At 49.8% G+C, this 19,412-nt stretch overlaps 1 long non-coding RNA gene across 1 annotated transcript; it reads right to left on the bottom strand.

Annotated features, from left to right (window-relative positions):
- Nucleotides 1-2,026: 2,026 nt before the first annotated feature.
- On the bottom strand, nt 2,027-3,400 carry LOC115502321. The gene is made up of 3 exons (XR_004343008.1): nt 3,180-3,400; nt 2,515-2,685; nt 2,027-2,355 (listed from the first exon to the last, which is right to left on the bottom strand). It is a non-coding gene; the product is annotated as an uncharacterized LOC115502321 (long non-coding RNA).
- Between the last annotated feature and the right edge of the window lie 16,012 nt (nt 3,401-19,412).

Genomic DNA, 19,412 nt, shown 5'->3' with positions numbered 1-19,412 from the left:
ATGACTTCCCCCAAACCTAACCGCTAATAGCTACTTTTTAGCAGAAGCCTTACTGGTCACATCAACAGTCGATTAGTACGTATTTTGCATGTTGTATGCATCATATGCTGAATTCTTACAATAAAGTAAGTCAGAGAAAGGAAAATGTCATTGAGGAAATCATAAGGAAGAGAAAACATATTTACAGGACTGTATGGTATGATTTTTTTTTTAATCCATACAAAAAAAAACTTAAAAAATCAACGTCTAAGCAGACCTGCACAGCTCAAAACCCCACCGATTCTATCTGGATAGAGCCTCCAAACTCTCTCCAGATTAAGAATTACTATTTTATGGGTGCCTGGGTGGCTCAGTCGGTTAAGCGTCTAACTCAGGATCTCAGCTCAGGTCATGATCCCAGAGTCGTGGGAAAAAGCCCCAAATCGGGCTCTCCACTGAGCATAGAGCCTGCTTGGGATTCTCTCCCTCCCTCTGCCCCTCTTCCCTACGTGTGCTCTCTCTCAAAATTAATAATAAACATTAACAAAAATGAATTAACATTTTAAGGGGTATCTCCAGACTTTATATACACTCTTAGCACAGTGCTTATATAAAATCACTCCCAAACATGTTTATTTTATTATTGGGGAAAGAGATGGGACTCTTGGTTGCAAGGGACAGAAGTTCAGCTCACAATCGTGGATCACTTACATCTAAAGGTGCTGCAGGTACAGCTAGACCCAGGGGCTGAGACGCCATTGTCGAGCTTCCTCCTCCCCTCTCTCTGCCTCTGGTTCTGCTTGGGGTTGGTTTCCCTCTCCCGCCACAATGCACAATAATTACAAATACTCTCTCTCACCATACTGAGAGTCTAATGGGAGGACTACAGTTGGGTCTCATGTCCAACCCGTGAACTTATAATCCTGAACAGGATGGGGAGCCATGACCACTCAGACCTGGGCCACCTGCCGGTGCCTGGGAAGGGTGTGTCCATCACCTCACAGAACCTCGGGGCTGGGTGGGAACAACACCTTGGTGGAAGGATGGTGCTGAGCAGGCAGAACCAGCAGAGGTGTCGCTGTGTTCGAGCCACAGGTGAATGTCCAATCACAGTGCATCCTTTGGGGCCATGATTTGCTGCCGTAATAAAGAGACCTGAAATGCAGTGGCTTAATGAAGGTGGATGTCTCTTTACTTCTAACATAACATTGCCAGAGGTGGACAGGCAGACCGTGGGCAGCGTGGCATCTGTGGGGAGGAAGGACATGCTCACAGATTCAGTGGGACAGGAAGTGGCACGCATCAGCTCTGTCACATACCACTGACCAGAACTTAGTCACGGGGCCACTTGCAGCTGCAAGGGAAGCTGGGACGTGCAGTCGCTACCTGAGTGACCACGAGCCCAGCTACAAGGATACTACATTAAGGAAGGAGAAATAGGAGTGACAAATTAGGAACTGCCCCCAATGCTCTAGTGTAATTAACACTGTAATAAACGTACTTTTAAGCCACTCACCCACTAGAATTCTGGAACTGACAATACCCCATGCTGGCGAGGATGTGAAGCAGCTGGTGGGGGCAAGAAATGGTACAGCTGCTTTGGAAATCGGTTCAGCAGCACCATTCGAGGCAGATAGGCACATGCCCTCTAACCTGCCAGTCTCTCTTCTGAGTGTTTACCCAGCAAAACTGAGGGCAGATGTTCACCAAAAGGTGTGTGCAAGAATGCTCAGAGCAGCTTTATTGTAACCTCAAATTAAGAACCATCCAAGCGGACAAAGGAATCCCGGAGTGTTCACATGGTAGAACACCACTCAGCCACAGAAAATGAAGGGTCCACGCCAGGAAACAGATGAATCTCTGAGACATGGTTCTGAGTGTCAAGAGTCCCACACAAAAGTGTGCAGTCTATATGTTCTGTCTATCAAGTCTGGTTAGAGGCCCCTCCCCGGAGCATTCCCAGTGGGCAGAGGTGGATGGCAGCCAGGGCTGTGCCCTTGACACCCCGGGGCTTGAGCTCCCCCCCACCCCCCGCCACCAACATGCAGGACGTGCTGGCCTCCTTGTCCAGACAGGTGATTGTCCAAACAAGGGCAGGTGGCCTTGGCGGGGGTGGGGGGCATGTATTTTCATTTGTCCCGGTTAATAGGCCGGGTGAGTGCTTCCCTCCAGGGGAAGCTGCCAGATGCTTGCCAGGTGGCCCGACCACTTACACTCACGTTGGCACTCAGCTTCCGCTGCTCGGTCCTGCCCAGTGCGCATGCCCATCCGTTTTGGGGCTGAATCCCGAGGAGATGCTCCTGGCATTTCCCAAATGTATATGGTGACAGAAGATTTCACATTTCTGGTGGAGGAACCACACCAGCCTGGAAGGCCCTGCAGATAGGTGGAGATGAGTCCCCAGACACATGGGCACAGGGTTCTGATCCAGATTAGCTGGAAGTCCCATGTGCGGGCTGATCCCCACTTTGGGGAGCTCCCGGAGAAGCTGTCCTTGCAGCCGGCCCTGCCTGCATCCACCTGGCCTCATCTTACCTGCTGGAGAGGATCTGCAAGGCCATCGATGCCTCAGCAGGGTTCTGTTGGGTGGAGACTGGGCATGAATTCCTTGGATCACTTTTGTTTCCAAGACAAAGTGTGAGAAGCAGGATTTAAATGATGGGTTATTGTTGGCTTCATTGCTCACGTTTTCATGTTCTTCCTTCTCTAATCCAAACAGAATCGAGATTTGAACTTATTTAGGAGATCTGAACATAGACCCTGTTTGAAATTAGAAGCCATATCTAGAACCACCCCACCCACCTAACAGCACACTCATGGAAGACAAGGGACCTGGAGGGTGTCACATCCAGATGGAAGAGAGGTGGGAAACTGCCCACCGACCCTGAGGATTGTGGAGGCCACCTGCAGGCAGGAGGGGACCTGGCCAGGCAGCTATGTCCTGGGGTGGTCGGGGGTTGGGCTTTGGACAGTCGACCTCTCCCTGGGCTCCCACAGTTCCCCAGGTGGGCTCTGTGGCCCATGGGACTCCTGAGGCTCCCACTGAAGGGGCCGTGCAGCTGTACCTGCTTCTCTTGGGACACCTGCTCAAGTAGTGTCCATGTGACAAGCTGGACTGTGAGGGTACCCAGCAGAGAGACCACATGGGGGATAGAGACAGAGACAGAGACTGAGAGAGAGAAACAGAGACAGGGCCTGACCTGCGCACAGCAGGTTGTTCAGACGCCACATTCCAGCCTCGGCAGCCCAAGTCTTGGCCGCAAGCACTGATGGGCCCTGGGCTGGATCACTGAGGAGTATGGTGGCTGCCCCTGCTGACCAGGGATGTTGCGTTGCATCTCAGAGGGCTGCTGGGGCCACTGCAAAGAGAATCATCTCGGGCTGTTGGGGGTCCAGGGCCCTGTTGGAGCAAAGGGAGCAGATCCATTGCCTGGCCCTCCACCCTCAGGACACCCTCCCAACATCTAGAAGCTTCTCTGGGGAGGGCAAGGCTGGCGAGAGAGCCACAGGGATGTATGCTGCCAAGGGCAGCTGAGGTTGAACCACGGAACTAGACTTTGCTGGGGTCACCTACCACTGCATCCAAAACACAGAAATGCCCAGATGGAAACTACAGCATGTATTGTTTTGCACGATTCTGTGCTTGGTAAGCGGGTCCCTGCTGACTTCCCTGGGCCCCGGCAGGCCTGAGTGGGGTGCCAGGGGCTCCACACACGTAAGACTCGACTTCTGCCTGTTCGGCAGACTCCACGTGTGAGCGAGACCACGCAGCCTTTTCCTTGTGTGTCTGGCTTATTTCACTCAGCATAACGTCCTCCACATCTGCCTGTTCTTTTTTACAGCTGAGCAATATTCCTTCATAAAGGCATCACTCGCTGGATGGACACTTAACCTGTTTCCATGACGGGCCATTGTGAACAATGCTGCCATGAACGTGGGGGTGCGGAGATCTCTTCCAGACAGTGATTGCCTTCCCTTCGGGTAAATCCCCAGGAGTGGAATTATGAACCATGGGGTGGTTCTATTTTTAACTTTTTGAGGACTCCTCATACTGTTCTCCACAGTGACTACACCAGTTTGCATTCCCACCAGGAGGGTTCCTTCCTGTCCACATCCTCGTCAATACTTGTTATTTGAAAATAATGATGATTTCGACAGTGCCCTCATTGCCAGTAAACAGCCAGGATGCTTCCAGGGAGCCGGGCAGTCTTTTGGCCTGGGAGGAAACAGCCAGAATGTCCTGAAATTCATTGAGTGTGGCGAGGCTCTCCTGGCCACCCACTTCCCCCACCGCCACCCCCGAGCTGAACTGCTGGCTTATAGGAATACTTGGCAGGAAGTTAGGGACAGGGGACGGAAGGCAGACAGAAAGAGATGAGAGGCTCGGAAACAGGGAAGATGCTGGAGAGCAGGTGCTGTGTGGGGTAGGGAGGCCAGGCTGGAAACGGGTCCCTGCCACCTGTGCTGCTCTGAGCAGGCGGGTTCAAGAGGTACTGTCACCGCCCGTCAGGTGGAAGCGATGGCTTCCCAGCCACCGTGAACCTTTATGGGCAGAGGGGCCGTTAGACATGTTGGTGTGTCTCAGGAGGGCTAACCCTAACCTGATCGAGGCCCTGAAACTGCAGATTCTGTGACTGTTTGTAATGATTCGTGCCCACAGCCTTTTAGTGTCCATAGGTGTTTCCTCTGTCCACACTCACAGTAGCAATCCCGTGAGCATCAGGTCTGACGGTCCCAAGCACGTAAAGGGACGCGGCTTCTTCCACGTTTCACCGGCTCTTCCATTTCTCTGGTTGTTTCACAGACACCAGGAGAAGGGAGGACGGGCGCGGAGCAGGGGCACCGCTGAGGGCAGAGCAGCACCTGCCTGGAGGTCCCACAGCCGCACACAGCCGCGTGGAAGAACCATCTTGTCACTCATGCAGACCTTCCCTCCAGGGAGGGCATTACAGGACAACAAGTCAGAAGTTCCATTCTTGGGCTTTCTTCTGAGGTAAACCTCCAGCAATGTAGGATCCGAATCCAGAAAGATCCTGAGGGAAACTCTCCTCTTCATGTTCCAAGTTGGATTAGAGCTTCCCTGGCTCCAGTCTTGTCGTGCAGCCTCTCAGGGTGTCAGTGGCTCAGCTGCACCTGCTGTAGGCCTAGACACCCGTTCTTCCTTCCTGGGAGGTGGTGCCAGTGCACCGGGTCTCCCCAGGAGGGCTCAGCCTCATCTCTTCCTTGCAACTTGCAGTGTCCTGTGACAGGGGCAAGGGGGTGCAAGATCTCCAATCCAGGGTCACCAACAGACCGGGTGGGGGCACTTGATGCCGACAGAATCCAAAGGCAGAGATGTGAGTGGAAATGACACAAGGAAGTAATTCATTTCAGTGATGACAGCAGGAAGACAAGAGACCAACATCTCAGAGACTATATCCCAGGAGCTGAAAATACATCCTGGCTTGTGTTAGGAAAATGTTAGACAGAGGCCCCCGGCTGCATGCAGGGGAACTGAAGATGGATGGGTGCACGCAGGGGGGCAGGTGTGTGCGTGAAGGGGAAAAGTGAGTACGTGCAGGGGGGCCAGTGGATGTGTTCAAGGAGGCAGGGGCAGGTGGGTGCATGCAGGGAGTGGGAGGGAGCATGTGGGGCAACAGATGGGTGGGTTCAGGGGGGCAGAGGTGCATGCAGGGACATGTGGGTGTGGAGAGAGGGGCAGCGGGGTAGGGCTGTGCATGAGAGAGGTAGGTGGGTGCATGTGGGGACCATGTGGGTGTGCACAGGGAGGTGAAAGTGGTTGGGTGCATGTAAGAGGGCAGGTGGGTGCGTGCGGGGGGAGTGAAGGTGGGTGAGTGGGTGCAGGGGGGAAGATGGGTACAGGAATGGGGCATCGGGGTGAATGGATACACGCAGGGGACACACGGGTGCATGCAGAAGGGCTGGGGGTCAGGTGGGTGCATGTATTTTTGGCAGGTGGGTGCAGGCACAGGGGCTGGTGAATGTGTGAAGGGAGGCAGTGGGGCAGGTGGGTGTATGCTGGGTGGTCCTGGGCACACAACTGTGCAGGGGGGCAGGGGGGCAAATATCTGTGTGCAGATGTACAGGAAGAGGGGTGGATGTGCTCAGGGGGGCAGGTGGGTGAGTGGGTACATGCAGGTGGAGTGAAGGCAGATGAGTGCGTGCAGTGGGGCAGGGGGCAGGTGGGTGTGTGTAGAGGGGCAGGTGGGTGCATGCAGGGTGCAGGTGGGTACATGCAGGGGGCCAGGTGGATGCATGCATGGGGGTGGATGCATGCAGGTGGGTGGGGTGCAGGGGGCCACGTGGTGTTCGGGGCTCAGTTCTTCCGGTACAAACCCAACTGAATGGTGCCAGCAGGAATAAAGTGCTTCCTGGAAAGAAAAGCCTCGGTGTCATGACTCCCTGTGAGAATCCTGCTACAATAAGGGTGTCGCCCTTTTAGAACAGAAGAACGACTGAATCTCAAGAAACTCTTACCAAAAGAGAAGACACACACTTAAATCCTCATAACAACCATACCCTCACTTACTATGCTTTCCTGATAACAACACTAAACTGGCCTTCCCACCACCCAAAATGTTTTGGTCTTTAGCTGAAGATAGCATTTAAGGTGAGGACTGGGCCACATCGGGGAGTTACTCCGTTTTCCTGGGTATCTGCCATATACAGGACATATGCAAGTTAACTTCTGTTTGTTTTTCTCCTGTTAGTCTATTCAGCAATAAAAGTAAATGAACCATCACCCCATACAAAGACATGGATGAACCTTACCTGTATCCTTCTAAGTGAAAGACTCCTGTCTGAAAAGGCTACATACTATGTGATCCCATTCATAGGGGATTCTAGAAAAGGCAAAACTAGAGATGATAAAAGGATCAAGTGGTAGGGGTTTGAAGTATTCCATGGTATTTGAGTGATTTATAACTGCCACTATGCATTTGTCAAAACCCAAGCATTTTTACATCCAAAAGAGTAAATCATAATCCTCTAAAATAAAGTTATTTAGGATGTGGGAGTGTCACAGGATGGTGTAGGGGCCAAGGGTAGGTCACCCCAAATGTGCCACTTTGGCATATTGATTACATTTTTTTTTTAATTTTCAAATTTATTCATATTTGAGAGAGACTGAGCAGAGGAGAGGCAGAGAGAAAGGAAGACACAGAATCTGAAGCAGGCTCCAGGCTCTGAACTGTCAGCACAGAGCCCGACATAAGCCTTGAACTCGGGAATGGCGAGAAGTCAGACACTTAACCGATAACCTTGCTGGATAGAGTACTCTTGGTTGCAGGGTAGTGGGGGGGCAGGGGGGGGACGGGGGTTCTTCAGCATCTTGAATACATCATGCCACTCCCTTCTGGCCTGCAAAGTTTCTGCTGAAAAATCAGCTGATAGCCTTATTGATTTCCCTTGCAGACAACTGTTTTCTTTTCTCTTGCTGCCTTTAGAATTCTCTATCATTTTTTGCCATTTTAATACTATGTGTCTTGGTGTGGACCTCCTTGGGTTGATTTTGTTGGAGGCCCTCTGTATGTCTTGGATCTGGATTTCTGTTTCCTTCCCCAGATTCAGGAAGTTTTCAGCTATTATTTCTTCAAATATATTTTCTGCCCTCTTTTATCTCTTCTTCTGGGATCCCTATAATGTACATGTTATGATGCTTGATGGTGTCACTGAGTTCCCTTAATCCATTTTCATTCTTCATTATTCTTTTTTCTCTCTCCTGTTCAGCTTGATTACTTTCCACTACTCTGCCCTCCAGGTTGCTGATCCATTCTTCTGCTTCCTCTAGTCTACTATTTATTCCCTCTAGTATATTTTTAATTTCAGTTATTGAGCTCTTCATCTCTGATTGGTTCTTTTTTTCTATCTCTTTGTTGAGGGTCTCATTGAGGTCCTCTACTCTCTTCTCCAGTCCAGTATCTTTATGGCCATTACTTTTTTTTTTAATGTTTATTTTTGAGAGAGAGAGAGAGACAGCGTGAGCAGGGGAGGGGCAGTGAGAGAGAGGGAGACACAGAATCCGAAGTAGGCTCCTGGCTCTGAGCTATCACCACAAAGCCCGATGCAGGGCTCAAACCCACAAACTGCAAGATCATGACCTATGCCAAAGTCAGACGCTCAACCAACTGAGCCACCCAGGCGTCCATCTTTATGAGCATTACTTTAATTTCTCTATTGGGCATATTACTTATCTCTATTTCACCTAGCTCTCCTGCTGGGATTTTGTCCTGTTCTTTTATTTGAGACATATTCCTCTGTCCCCTCATTTTTACTAACTCTCTGTGTCTGTTTCTATGTGTTAGGAAAGTTAGGCATGTGCCCTGCTCTTAAAAGTATTGGCCTTATGAAGAAGAGGTCCTGTGGGGCCCTGCAGTGCAATTATCCCTGTTCACCAGAACCTGGTGCTTCAGGGGTATCTGTGTGTTGCATGTGTCCTACTGTTGTGGCTGAGCCACTTTTTCCTTCAGTCTGGTCATCTGCAAGGGCTCCCTTTGCCTGTTGTGGGCAGGGTTTGGTCTCTGTGTTGTTAGTGAGCCAGTCTGGAGCCACCTTAGGCTAGACTTGAGTCAGACCAGGCACTTGCTAGAGCTGCAGTAGCACAAAACTGCAGGGCATGCTATCTGTCCTGTTCCCTGAGAAGGGGACATTGCCTACTGTCAGGTCGGATGTCTGCCCCCAGCCCACTGCTGGGGCTGCAATCTGACTAGTCTGTGTGGTTATCTTCCCCTCTCCCCAGTTCAGAAGTCACTTTGGAGTGGTGCTGGCTCCTGTCAGGGCCATTTGCACACTGCCAGGCTTGTGGCACTACTTTGAATGGACTCCTGATGAGGGCAGGTCCACAGTAGAACATGGGGGTGGGGTGCACAGTGTTAGCAAGGTCTATGCCTGTCTGCTGGAGACACTTTTGAAAATTCCTGCCATCAGGCTGGAGGGGACAGGTCTGCATGGAGGTGGGGTGCACAGTGCGAGCAAAGTCCACACAGTGCTGCTGCAGGAGGGGACCTGCAGCTATCCGGGAAAACTGCCTAGGCTGAGATAGAGGGGGTGGATCCACAGAAGAGCATAGGGGATAGGGCACACTGTTGACAAGCTAGGTGGAGAGGGTTCATGCTATGCTGGTTCCCTCAGGTGTCCGTGTATCTAGGCTGGGGGGCAGGGGAAGGAAATGGTGCTTGACAGTTCTTTTGTTGTTGAAGTCTCCCAAAGATCTCGGCCCCTCCAGCATATCTCTGTGATTGGTAAGCAAACCTCCCTCCCTAATAAACTAGGCATTTTTCAAACTGCTGTTTCTATGCTGTATCTCAGTGGACCTGTTTGTTGCACTCTCTCTTTAAGGGCAAGTACTCAGTTTCCTCTCACCCTCCACCTTTCCTAGAGACAAAACCACTGTTTTTTTGTTTGTTTGTTTGTTTGTTTGTTTGTTTTTCAATGTTTATTTATTTTTTTGGGACAGAGAGAGACAGAGCATGAACGGGGGAGGGGCAGAGAGAGAGGGAGACACAGAATCGGAAACAGGCTCCAGGCTCTGAGCCATCAGCCCAGAGCCCGACGCGGGGCTCGAACTCACGGACCGCGAGATCGTGACCTGGCTGAAGTCGGACGCTTAACCGACTGCGCCACCCAGGCGCCCCCAAAACCACTGTTTTTTAAAGTCCCAGATGTTAAGCCCAACTGATTGTAAGAACTCACGAAATTAGGACCCTCTGGTTTTCAAAACCAAATGTTATGGGAATTCAACTCTCCTGTGTGGGTTCCCCAAGCCTAGGGTGCCTATTGTGAGGGTCAGTTTCTCTCCCTTCTCTGTGCCTGCCCACAGTGTCCCTTCCTCCTGCAGACAGTCTCACAGGTCAGTTTGGCTCCCAACCACATCTCCACCCCTCTTACCCTCTTCAGTGTGGCCTCTTCTCTACACTTAGCTGTGGAGAGCCTGTCCTGCCAGTATTTGGGTCATTTTCTGGGTTATTTACACTGATGTGGGTGTTAGCTGTTGCATCCATGGGATGAGGTGAGCTTAGAATCCTCCTACTCCACCATCTTCCCCAGAGGTTGAGCTATTGTCATTTTTATAAAGGACTTTTAAAAGTGTACCTACAGGAGCATCTGGGTGGCTCAGTCGGTTAAGCATCCGACTCTTGATTTCAGCTTCGGTCATGATTTCACAGTTCGTGACATCGAGCCCTGCTTCAGGCTCTGGTCTGACAGTGTGGTACCTGCTTGGGATTCTCTCTCTCCATCCTTCTCTGCCCCTCCCCCCGCTCTCACTCTCTCTCGAAATAATAAACTTTAAACAAAAATAAAAACAAAAGTGTACATATAAGTAATTTGTGGTCCGCTACTTTAATTTTTTTAATATTTATTTGAGAGAGAGAGAGAGAGAGCATGAGCAGGGGAGGGGCAGGGAAAGAGGGAGACACAGAATCCAAAGCAGGCTCCAGGCTCTGAGCTGTCAGCACAGAGCCCAATGCGGGGCATGAATCCACAGACCACGAGATCATGAGCCAAAGTCGGATGCTTTACCAACTGAGCCACCCAAGCGTCCCTGTGGCCTGTGGTCTGTTACTTTAACCTAACATAAAAGTGGACATCTAATTAGGCCACATTATTTTCAACATTTCTATGAAATAGAATGTTACAACCATTGGACATTTGGGTTATTTCTGGGTTTTCTCTGTGAAATGAAGTACTTTAAAGCAACATCTGTGCAGCCAGTCTGCTTTTGGTTTGTACTTTATCAGTGATATAACCTTTGGCAATTACATCAATATCATCATCTATAGGAGGGAGATAATGGTGTGACCTACCTCTGAAGGTAGTGGTGTGAATTAATTACACATTATGTGCTAGAAAATGTGTCTAGCCCATAGAAAGCATTTAACTAATATAAACTATTCTAAGTGTGGATTTTAATAACATAATAATGAACATCAGCAGGCATTAAGTTCTGATTTATTACCCCAATCTCATGATTGCCATATTAATTCCCAGCACAGTACTCAAGAGACTTTTTAATGGTTTGTATCTCCCAGACTGGAGGCTTCACAAAGAGGACACTTAGGGTAAGAACTCATCCTTACTCAGCAAGAACTATCTCCCAGACATCTAGGTGAATGAGGCCTGAGAGTGTCAGGGTGAGGGGGCACCGGGGAGCGGTGCAGAAGGCAAACAAGGATAGAGATCTGGGTCAAGTGACAAATACCTCTTGGATATTAGTGACAGACAGAAAGGCTGCCAGCATTCAGAGTCACTCCTGTGTAGATAAGACTACCATACCTACAGGAAAGAGATTTCTGACATGGGATGCCCAGCCAGCTCAGGGAAGAAATTTGGGGAATACAGTAAATGTGGCAACAAATGAAGTGCCTGCTCAGCCCCCACCCCCACCCCCTTTTTTTTTTTTTTTTTTTTTTTTTTTGGACACTGCAGAACTCAAAATGGAAAGAAACCATGTATATGCAGTAAACATGGAAAAGCCTTTAGCCAGGGAACCATTCTCCTTTTGAAACATGACATAATTCATGCTCAAAAAGATCCTAATAAATGTGGGAAAGTCCCTCATCAGAAAACATTCTTTATTCAAGAACATAGTTGGTACCAGAAGGAAGTTTTTCTAATGCAATGAATGTGGGAAATTTCTCTCTTCACAATGTCTTCTCCTGTACCCATTTTCAACTCTCACTGCCTCACTCACCCTCTTGCAGGAAGCCTTCTGTGGTAGATGCCTTTCCATGCCTCCTGAATACCTGCACTCCCTCAAACATTGATGTTTCCCTGCATTCCTCTAGGCAAGGATGCCTGCTGATTCATGGCATGGTCCAAGAGCCCAACATGAGCAGCTGAAAGAAGGGTTGGGCAGGCACCTACTCACTTGCCTCCAGATCTGGCTGAAGATGGACATCCTCACTTTGATGGACTTTATGGGAACTTCCTCTATCTTCAGGCCCTCCTCCGAGGCCCACACTACCTTCCTATAGGCTCACAAGTTCCACAGAGTTCTCTCTTCTGGCTGGATATCTGAAGGAAAGAAGAAAGGACACTGGGGGAGTGGGAGCTCATAGCAAAAGCCAAGTCCAGGGATCCCTGCTAGCCAAGATCTGCTCACCCTTTCCATGAGCCACCTGCCCTATTCATTGTACCTCTAGCCATCTGAGTCTCCTCCCGGAAAGCCATGCTCCATCTCTAGCTGGATGCCACATTCCAGGGACAGGCTCCTCCTCACTGAAGCTAGGAGTTGAGCCTCTCCTGCCTGTCCCAACACCATATTCATCCCTTGCCTGGTCCTATTACCCATGTGTCTCCTCCCAGATACTGGCTATGGCCACTCTCCTCCTGTCCCTCCTAGCTCTAACCCACAGATATGTCCTGATGAAACAAACTCTAGACAGAACCTAATATACACAGTCAAATAAAAACAGTTCTTTATTGAACATATTTACGCTGAAGTCAACCAACCCCTGACCGCAGATAAAGCCCATTTGGTGATCAGTACAACAATGCAAAGAAAGCGAGGCAGAGGCTCAGGTTCCAGGTTCCTCATGTGAGAAGTTTCTGATTCACAGAGAGGAGGGCTGCAGAGAACTTCATCAGCATCTGGTCATTAATTACAGCAGAAACTGAGATGACACTTGGAGGAACAGAGGAAACTGGGAGGCTCTGCAGGGACATTTGTTGGTCCCACACTTGACTTTTACATACGCACTACCTGTTGTCCCTGCCTGCCAGTGACAGACAGGACCCTTGAGAGTTCCCTCAGGGACCATTCCTCAGGTGAGACCTCCTTGATGGAAACCGAAGCCTCTGAAAACATCGTGAACTGTCTCCTCATGAAAAACTGCCCAATCGTTCCCAGTTTGTTGCCTAATCAATAAAACTGCCCATCTTTGATGGAAAGGATCACACACAGGATGTTTCTGAGCTCAGCCTTCCCTGTCTAAATCCAGGACGGAAATTCTGCCAGTGTCGCCAATACCAGGACCAGAAAGTGCTTTGACAGAGTCCAACTTCACTTTCTTAAATGGGAGTGACAGAGTCTTGAGGGAAGCAACAAGGCTCTCCTGGACGCCTGAGTCTCCACATTCCCAAAACCCAGAGTCTTTGCCACAGACACGTACACATGCGTCATGCAGGATTCACGTACATGGGCGTCCCCACAGCCCAGAGGGCATACACCACTCTTGGCACCTCCAGCAAGGGGACAGTGAGGCCACCGTGTTCATTCTCAGACCTCTGAGTACCTATTCTTACACTCTGCAGCAGCTCCTCCAGATCCTCTTCTGTCTCCAGCCTGCCGAGTGCTCCACTGGACAGTGAGGACACTGATAGATCTACTTTGATGTCACAAACAAATATCACCTCATAAGGTGAGCTCCAGATGCTCCAGTTAAACAATCTGTTCTTTGGGCCACCTGGTGGCTTAGTCAGTGGAACATGCGACTCTTGATCTCAGGGTTGTGGGTTCGAGCCACACACTGGGTATACACATTACTTAAAATAAAATCTCTAAAAATGAAAAATAAAACAGAACAACAAAAAACATTCTGTTCTTCATCACTTGGACAGAGTGCAGCCCCAGGATCCAAGTGCTGGTCCCCTCTGTGTGAACCAGGCACAAGCATGCTCTCCATGTGTCGGTGGCCCTTCTCTAGGCTGCCTGGGCTCTGGCTCAGATGGTGCTTTCTGGTCAGAATTGTTAAGCCACTCCATGTGCCTTTAAATACACCATTCACCTCATTTGCAAAGTATCTTCCATTCCCAAACTGGAGAACAGCAGGGGCCCCATAGATGCAGAAGATGTCTGGCAGACATCTGGCCACGTCCGCACCACTACTGCTGGTCAGAGGCCTCAACTGGACAAATTTGGTTGTGTGTCCCTGGTAGACCATGATGAATTTGAATTGTCCGTTGGCCTGCGACTGCATGTCAATAAGGTCCACCTGGCACTGGCTCCTGGTCTCCATAAACATCAGTCTTCAACATACCTTTCTTCAGAGGATGCAACTCCTGCTGACAGGATTTGCATATAGCTTCAAGTATAGGAGTATGGCTTCCCGTGTCACATTCTTATATCTCTTTAGCTCTGCCAGCATCCTAGGCTTCCCTCCATGCCCAATGCTAACATGGGCCTCATGTAGCACATCATACATGTTCTTGTTTTTAATACAGTAGCAAAAGCTCATGTTGCCTCTGACAGGGGGATAACTGGCATTTCCTCGTTCCCAATACAGATAACAAATCACTTCAGGCAGCGGAGCAAGAGGGTAGACTTCCTCTTTTGTAGTTTGGTATGTTTCACTTGTTCAATGATCTCACTGTACTTGTCACTTGTGAAATACATGGAATTATCTTCTCTCTTTTTAGACAGCAAAAGGTCAAAACAATGATAACACTGTTTGGCATCACACCCAAGATCCTCCCTGGATGCAGTTGGGAGCTGTGATAACAGTGGGGAGCAATACCAGGTGGAAAGTAATGCAGGCACAGTTTACCAAAAACGCTCAGCCAGGTCTCCCTGCCTGGGCAGTTGGGCACTCACTGACCAGCAGGCTTGGACTCCTAAATGGAAATGGGCCACATGGCCCACACCCCATGGCAAACTAACAGCAAGTGACTCTTCCCTTATCTGATTAACATATCCAAAAATGGTGTTTAAAATCAATCTTTCATCTGACTCTGATTGTTGTTGTTGTTGTTGTTCATCTGACTCTGATTCTACATTGAGTGGTGCAGACACCCAAATGGGAGTAGCTGACCGGCAACCCTGGGATCTCAAGATACACCCACAGTAGCCACTCCCAGGAGAAGCCAGAGCTCTGGGTGTCCAAGATGGCCCAAGTTTTGGGATAGAAGAATTTCCTGCTCAGGTGTGATAGGTCCAGCCAGCAGGTAGTACTCATTTCATGTATGTAATATGAGCTGGAGTCTGGACATATGCCCGCCAGGTGTGCACAGGTGTGTACAGAAGGCAGATGGGAGATGTGTGGGCATCTAGGCTTGACAGCAAAACCTTCAGGCCAAATTTAAACAATAACCAGTCCTCTAGAGCAGCCCTCCATCTCCCTACTCCTGTGGAAAGAAGGTAGTCTTGAGTAAAGACCTTCTGCAGCAGGAACCCATAGCTGGAGACAGACCACTCACCTGAGGGCCTGTATGTCCAGCAATAAGGCCAACCGACTCCCCAAAATCCGCATCCTTACCCAAACAGGTCACATCCCCAAAGGTCACCTTCTGCAGAGCAATGGGTGGCCCCCAGCATTCCCTTGTGGGATCCACGGCCTTTTCTCCAAATGCCACCACTGTCTGGAATGAGCCATGTCCACAGGGGAGAAGAAAGTCAAAAGGGCATGGCAGGTATCAAATGGAAACCGGTAAAGAGAGGAGTGCAAGACAGAGAGACCAGGGGAGGAGACAAGAAGAAAGGAAGAATCAGCATCCAGTTCTGGCCAAGGGACGCCTGCAGCCATGAGGATGCCCCTTGCTGGGTGCTTGGAGATCTGGTGAGTATTCTACCTCTCTAGCTCACCCACCAGTCTCTCCTCTCTCTCCCCAACCAATCAGATGGGGCACAGCATCATTTCAGAGAACAGGACAGGGTGACAATTAGCATCCAATTGCTAATCAGTTCCTCGTTGGACAGGTCTGCCCCAGGGCTCTAAAGCAACTCAACCACAGCTGCCTCTGCCACCTCTCTGAAACCTGCAACATGTGTCAGTGCCATGATGTCCTGCCGGATCTGTAGTAGAGTTTCCACATGCAGCCTGCTGGCCTCCCGCTTGACGCACTGAGGCCACAGCTTTCTCCACCCCCTACTCAGCGTCGCTGGTGGGACCTCCTCCCAGGACTCAGAGATGTTGTAGACAGCATCAAGGATGCTGTATACTCGCCAGAAGTCAAAGACCACAGACTGCTGGTCCCTGCCTCCCACCCTCAACGCCAACAGGCAGAAGACCCTCCATAAGCAGCAGGCCTTGAAGGTGGCAACAATGCCCTGGTTCTTGGGCTGGATGAGGGCCGTCGTGTTCTTGGGCAAGTACTCCACACACACATGGTCGGAGAGGTTGTCCAGGTTCCCAGGGTGGCCAGGGACACTGTCCAAGACAAGCAGTGATGGGCACAGAACCTCTCCACAACTGGGCAGAAGAAGTGCACAAACCACTCCTGGAAGATGCTCATGGTCACCCAGGCTTTCTTGTGTGAACGCCACACCACAGGCAGGTTGGGCGTGGAGAAGCCCTTGAGGCTGTGAGAGTTCTCTGAGGGATACACCAGCAGCAACTTCAATGAGATCGCCAGCCGCACTGCCACTGAGTAGCAGCGTCAGGATATCTCAGGCAGCTTTGCAGCCAGGGGCTGATTTCTCCTCCAGGGAAAGGAACGTCCTGTCAGGCAGTCGCTTCCAGAAAAGCCCAGTCTCATCCACGTTGAACACCTACCATGGTGTGTAGCCACCCTCCTGGATCACTCTCTGAAGCAGGGCAGGGTACCTGCACACAGCTGCAGCCATTGTGCCCATGGCCTCGCAGCCCCCAGCCTCACCACCCACCCCAAGGCATGCAGGCTTTGGCATGCCTTAAAACACGCGAACCACCCACAACTGCCCCGAAGGTCTCCAGTTGGGCACCCGCGCCCTGCTCCCACTTGAGGTCCTCGAACAGGCTGCAAGCCTTCTCCTGGACAAGCATGATGTTGATGGGCACACTGAGCTCATTCTGGTCATTGATCCACACGCTTAGCTTCCACTCCATATTCTCCATCACCAGGCTGCAGCTGTGCGTCAATTTGGTGGCCGCCTGCAGTGTGGCCACCTGGGAACTGGCTCGGATCTTCTCCTTGTTGTCACGAATGGTGGCCATGGTGGAGGTGGAGAGCCCCAGCGCATTCCTGATTCTGCTGAGCTCCTCTCCGGCTTCAAAGGGCCACAACACCTCAAGCTTATCCTGCAGGTTGATAGCCCTGTGGTCCCACTTGGTGCATGGGCACTGGCTTGTGCTGGGTGGCCTCTTCAAAGAGATCTTCAGCCCAGAAATGGTAGAGGAGGCTCTGTCTGCATCACTCTCTCCAGACACAGCTAAAGAATAAGTGTGTTCCCACCCTGTGACTGCTGATTTCAGTGCCACTGCCACCCTGGCCCTGACCCTCTGTAAAATGGGAAGAAAATTTTACTAGTGGGAAGTGCAGACAAGTTTGGATAAAACCTGCTAAAGACCATTGATAAATCTCTTTCATTTGGCCACAGAGCAATGGATGAACTCTGGTCCCATAGACTAAATTAACTTACCCTCAGTAATGGAGCAAGCTTCTGAAAACCCATTACCACTTTACAACAATGCCTCCCAATGGGCACACTGTTCCAAATCACCCACTTCAACCCACCTCCTGAAGGATCCAGTGTGACACAATACATAACACACTGATGTCAGACCAAACACAGAAATCAGAAAGTGGTGGGGGGGCGCTCAGCACATTGTAGCAGGGCACAAAAATTTACAACAACTGTACATAAAACTGAACTCTGAGCTTCCAGGCATCCAAGGAGGAAAACAAAAAGCTGTCCTGCTAGAATAAACACATTTCATGGCTCTGAGCTTGCAGAGACCGTGAACAACGTAATTAAGGATATCAAAATGCATGGTTTTTGTTCTGTTGTTGTTTTGTTTTGCTAGAGGGAATAGCTAACCTTTGAACAACAAACAGGTTTGGGGCACCAACCCCCCTCCAAGCAGTTGAAAATCCACTTATAACTTCTGACTCCCCAAAAACTTGATCACTAATTAACTACTGTTGACGGGAAGTTTTACCAACAGCACAAGCAGTCAATTAACACATATTTTGTATATGTATTAGACACTGTATTCTTACAATAAAGCTAGAAAAAATGTTATTAAAAACACAAAGAAAATATTTACTGTAGTATACTCTATTTATAAAATAAAACCCACATATAAGTGGACTCAGGCAGTTCAAGCCCATTCTATTTAAGGGTCAACTATACATGGGCATGGTAAAATGACCCAGACAGGCTACTGTAGAATCAGGCAAGGGGCCTAGAGGCAGTAGGGAAACTCATTTCCCTAATAGCCTTCCACAACAAGGCTGACCAGTTTCTTTCAGGAACAGCATCTCTCACAGTTGAGCTTTGCACTACTGACTTGGACTGGAGTTTCACAGTGAGGCATCCTGGCTATTCCCAAGAGCTACCAGCATGTCAGTGACTCACAGAAAGTCTGTTGAGCCCAGCTTGGGTACATGTGGACAGGGCAACTGTAGGAGTTCTCAGGTTTTGCAGTCTCTCAGGAAGCTCCAGGAATGACAGTCAGGGGTGGGGAGGGCCAGGGTGTGGCCCACTCACCTGGCAGGAGACCCTGGGCATGCTCCTTGGCTGATCTGCTCTCCTTCCCATGTGGGCTCAGTCCATGTCTGTGAGCAACACCCTCTCTCCTCCTGGAGAAGCCCCTGGGTTACCGCTAGGACCACAAACACACAAGTACCCTGTGACACAGAAGCAAGCTTTGGTCCCTATCTCATGGGGCAGAGCCATCCCTGGGGAGACTGTACAATGCCCAAGGACCAGAAGGTCCCTCCACTTCAAGGCAAGCCTGACCAAGGAATGGAAGGCCAGCTATTTGTCACAAAACACCTCAGCTCCCTTTCCTGCCCAAAAGAGACAACCATGCAGGGCTACCATGAGGACTGAAGGTGAAACAGCCCTCCACAGTGCTCAGCACCAAAGCAGGGGATCCAAGGACATCCATGTGCTGAAAAGCCATAAGGGCAGATAAGGCAAAGAGGAGTGGCAGCTAGGACAGGTGTGGGTGTCCTGGGGTGGGCAAGATAAATGACTCCTAAAAAGCCACTAAAAGGAAAGGGTCAAGCTGCTTCTGACACTGGAAGGGTCCCCAATGGGAGATGGAGTGAAAAAGCAGGTGCAGAGCATTAATGGGGCTTTCTTTAGAAGTGTCTATATACCTACACACACACACACACACACACACACACACACACACACACACGTGTGTGTGTGTATGCTGCATATGTGTATTTAAAACAAGGGAGGAAGGACACACAAAGGTTAACAGTGGCCATCTCCAAAGAGGCAGATCAGGTGTGAGGCTTGACCTTTATATATTTTGTTAAGATTTAAATTACTTTATAATGCATATATGTTACATTGTTAGATTTAAAACATAATGGGAGGATAAACTGATAACGATCAGCGTATTGCCTTCTATCTCTTTGCAACAAAAACTATGACTAAATTAATAAGAGAAAACTCACTTTGGGGAAGTCAGGCAAAGACAAGTGGTGGACAGTGAAATGGAGAGGAGAAGCCTGCTAGGGTGGGGACCCAAGAGAAGCAAAGCCAAGATCAAAGCCAACCTAGGAGGCACAGCCAAGGCACCCCAGACACAGGAGAAGAATCTCAACCCCCATTACAGGCC

This window comes from Lynx canadensis, chromosome E2, assembly GCF_007474595.2.
Source record: "Lynx canadensis isolate LIC74 chromosome E2, mLynCan4.pri.v2, whole genome shotgun sequence".
Taxonomy (NCBI): domain Eukaryota; kingdom Metazoa; phylum Chordata; class Mammalia; order Carnivora; family Felidae; genus Lynx; species Lynx canadensis.
This window is presented reverse-complemented; position numbering and strand designations above follow the sequence as displayed.